The 4,301-nt window shown below is 41.4% G+C and overlaps 1 pseudogene; it reads left to right on the top strand.

The window, feature by feature from the left end:
• The first annotated feature begins 2,665 nt into the window (after positions 1–2,665).
• Positions 2,666–2,783, top strand: LOC126186002 (5S ribosomal RNA; annotated as a pseudogene).
• Positions 2,784–4,301: the final 1,518 nt, after the last annotated feature.

The raw sequence follows: 4,301 nt of genomic DNA, 5'->3' as shown, positions 1-4,301 counted from the left end.
TACACCCATATAGAGAACAAGAACGTGACTGAGTAAACTGTAGAGTGGTTGGTAAAAATTTTTCCAGGCAAGTGACTGTTTTTAAATATAACTGGACAGAACAACAGACGAGGACAACGGAAATTATAAATAACTGGGTCGGTCTATAGAAGAAGGAACGTTGGATACTCGAATGGCTGATTGGGCATCCATCTTGAAAACTGGACCAATCCCGTGTTTCGTGTGCTGCAGTAGGTGGCGTAGCAGATAATACCAGATAGTGCCAAATGGATCCGCAGGTGGCATCGCTAAACTCTTCAGGTAAATATATTTAAAGTTTGCAAATAATGGCAGCAGCTTGTTTAATTCATTGTTCCAGTTTAATTCTATAAAAATGGCTGATGAGAAAAAAACTGTCAGTGGTAAGAAAATTTTTGTTGATGATAAAGGCAATCGAGCCGATAGTGTAGTGGTTGTACCTAATGTTCTCATTAAGACAGAAATTTTAAATGATACTGAGGTAGATAATGAAAAAGTTTTGATGATGGTCAAATTTTTGAAGAAAATTCAGCCACTAATGGTAAAAATGTAAGTAATGTTGAAAGTAACTAAGAACCAATACAACCCTATAATGTGAAACAAGAAACTCTCAGAGACCACTTGTTGTTTGATAGAGTTCAAACAGAACAAAATGGTGGTATGCATCATAGCATGGCAAAACTAATAGCCATGCTTGATAGTTTAAATACAAAGATGAATAACCTGAAAGGAGAAATGAATTCAAACATGGATGAAATAAAAGAGGATGTTGGCAATATAAAGGAAGATCTGGGGGTTGTAAACGAAAATTTAGCCAAATTTGACCAAAGAACTGCTGAAGCAGAAAGTAATTGTGAGAGCCAGTTGAATGAGGCTCATATAGAAAAAGATTGTAAATTGGAGGAAATAGCCAATCATTGTGAAGCTGGCAAGGAAAATGTAAAAATATGTAATGATCCGTTGGAAGCGATAAATACTAATTGTCAGAAAGTTCATGGTGATATCAAAACTGATTGTGATAAAAATAAAGATGGTCTGAAAACACAGTTAGAACAGACAAAAGAAGCAGTGAATGGTTCAATTATAAATCTGGAAATTAAAGTAGAAAGCAAATGTACTACTTTATTTCAGGACGGTGTGTTGGGAGTTAATGAGATCATGGATACAGATTTACTTAAATTAAAAAATAAAGTGAATCAAAGCGTTGCTGGAAGTGATAACCTTTGTATCAGGTGTTTCATCTTTTATTAGTTGTCAAAAATTTAACAATTTTGAACCTTTTGACAATGTACATAGTTCCAATGGACTATATTAGAGAATTTGATGATTTACCCAAGGGATGGAGTGAAAGAGAGAAAATGTCTTTTGTAAGAGGTTTTATGAAAGAGGATGTTTATGGTTGGGCAGTAGAAGTAGCAAGTAAATGTTCTTCTTGGGAAGAATTCAGGAAGATCTTCCTAGAAGTATATTCGTCCAAAACAACAGAACATCTAGAGTGAATTTTGTGGTGGAGAAATATATGACCATAAGAGAGGCACAATAAAACTGTTTTGTCAATGCTGAATAAACAACCTCAAATATCTTGATCAGAATTTGGACAGTGAAAACATTGTCTTTGGGTTAGAAAGCAAACAGCCTCAGGAAATTTAAATAACTTTTCAACTCACGTGGGAAGAGTAGAAAGAGTTATACCTAATTCTGGGGAGTATGAACCCACTTCAGTAAGAGAGAATGGGAGTAGAAATAATTACCAAATGAATAGGATTGTTAGCTCAGATGACCAAAATAATCACATGGATAATTGGTGAAGTCATCGTAACAGATGAGGTAGGGATGAAGATAGACGCTCAGGTAACTTGAATGGAAGGAGAAGTGTTCACTAAAATCAGGATCAGGGAAACTGAGATTTCCAGCGGTTGAGGATCGAACTTGGGCAAAAGGATGCAAAGAGCCATGCAGTTTCAAATATAACACTGTTTATCTACCAAAAAGTAGTGGAATTAAGTATTTTTATAAGGATAAGGACAATATATTCCCTGACAATTATAAATATGGCCGGCCGCAGTGGCCAAGTGGTTCTAGGGGCTTCAGTCTGGAACCGCGCGATTGCTACGGTCACAGGTTCGAATCCTGTCTCGAGCATGGATATATGTGATGTGCTAAGGTTAGTTAGGTTAAGTAGTTCTAAGTTCTAGGGGACTGATGACTTCAGATGTTAAGTCCCATAGTGCTCAGAGTCATTTGAACCATTTATAAATATGGTAAGACAGCGGCTTGTACACCAGAAAGGAATTGGGAGGAATCAAATTATGTGCTAAATCAGTATGAAAATGAGTCACTAGAGGTAAATAACACAGAAGGAGTAAACAGCATTAGAGCAGAAACTAGTAACTCTTGTTTGTAATTAAATTGAGAAATTTCCAGTAGTAGTAGTAGTGGTAGTAGCCATAGTGCACAAAATTCATTTGAAAATTTGCTTGATTAAACGGGTGAAACTGAAAACTAAAATACTATTCCAATGTTACAAATCGAAAGCAATGGCAGTCAAGAGGAGATTCAGCAGCTCGAGTGGTCTCTCCTGTACCCGTTATATTAATGATCCCAAACGATTTTCCCATTGATTATAAGTAACTTCATGTCCCAATCAGGCAACGGCCTTGCCACAGTGCATACACCGGTTCGCGTCAGATCACCGAAGTTAAGCGCTGTCGGGCGTGCTCGGCACTTGGATGGGTGACCGTCTGGGCTGCAATGCACTGTTGCCATTTTTTGGGGTGCACTCAGCCTCGTGATACCAATTGAGGAGCTCCTCGACAGAATAGTAGCGACTCCAGTCAAAGAAAACCATCATAACGACCGGGAGAGTGGTGTGCTGACTACACGCCCCTCCTATCCGCATCTTCTGTGAGGATGACACGGCGGTCGGATGGTCCCGATGGGCCACTTGTGGCCTGAAGACGGAGTGCATTTTCCAATTGAGGTTTCATTTGCAGCAATAATAAACAAGGCTCAGGGACAGAGAGAGAGAGAGGGGGGGGGGGGGAGGGGAAGAAGAGATGGACAAAAAGGGGGAGTGGAAGTAAATGGACAGAGAGGGGGGAAGGAGGAAATGTACAAAGAGAGGGTTGAGGAGGAGGTGGAGAGAGACAGATTGGATGAAGGGGAGGTGAACAACGAGAGGGGGTAGGAGGAGGAGATGGACAGAAAGAGGGTGGAAGAAAATTATAACCTATATACAATTCCCATATACACTGAAGAGCCAGATAAACTGGTAAATCTGTCTAATATCGTGTAGAGGCCCCACAAGCACGCAGAAGTGCCGCAACACGACGTGGCATGGACTCGACTAGTATCTGAAGTGGTGCTGGAGGGAACTGACACCACGAATCCTGCAGGGTTGTCCATAAAACCGTAAGAGTACAAAGCACGTTGCAAGGCATCCCAGATATGCTCCATAATGTTCATGTCTGGGGAGTCTGGAGGCCAGCGGAAGCGTTCAAACTCAGAAAAGTGTTCCTGGAGCCACTCTTTAGCAATTCTGGTCATGTGGGGTGTCGCATTGCCTGCCGTAATTGTCCAAGTCAGTCGGAATGCACAATGGGCATGAAGGATGCAGGTGGTCAGACGGGATGCTTACATACGTGTCACCTGTCAGAGTCGTATCTAGATGTATCAGGAGTGCCATATCACCCCAACTGCACACGCTTCACACCATTACAGAGCCTCCACCAGCTTGAACAGTCTCCTGCTGACATTCAGGGTCCATAGATTCATGAGGTTGTCTCCATACCCGTTCTTGTCTTATATAGGCGTTGCCGACCGCAGCGCCGTATTCTGCTTGTTTACATATCTCTGTATTTGAATACGCATGCCTATAATAGATGCTTTGCACATCAGTGCATCTTATAGAAATTGAGAAGCATTGCCGGGTACGCTAGTACAGCTACTTGTGCGAGTTTTGAGATGAGCAATTGGTACAGGTTTCCTCTTCGTGGACCTTGAAGTCTGTTCGCATCGAATTGATGTGGTAGCTGAATTTCTTGCGAATGAAGCTGTGCTCTGCAACAACTATCCAACTAGGTCTCCGGAACACGTCTGGGATAGATCGAGGATACAACAGCAGCTTTTAAGCGACCACCAGGGGCTGCATGGCTTGCGCGGAGCTCTTTCTCTGGAATAGGGTCAAATCCCGAAATAACGCTTTAGCCACCCATAAGAAAGATGCCAGGTCACTGTTAAGCTTGTAAGACAGGTGTGAGTCATCGTATGTTATATTATTACAG

The sequence above is a fragment of the Schistocerca cancellata genome, chromosome 4 (genome assembly GCF_023864275.1).
Source record: "Schistocerca cancellata isolate TAMUIC-IGC-003103 chromosome 4, iqSchCanc2.1, whole genome shotgun sequence".
NCBI classification, from domain to species: domain Eukaryota; kingdom Metazoa; phylum Arthropoda; class Insecta; order Orthoptera; family Acrididae; genus Schistocerca; species Schistocerca cancellata.
Note: the sequence above shows the minus strand (reverse complement) of the source record. Positions and strands in the feature narration are given on the sequence as shown.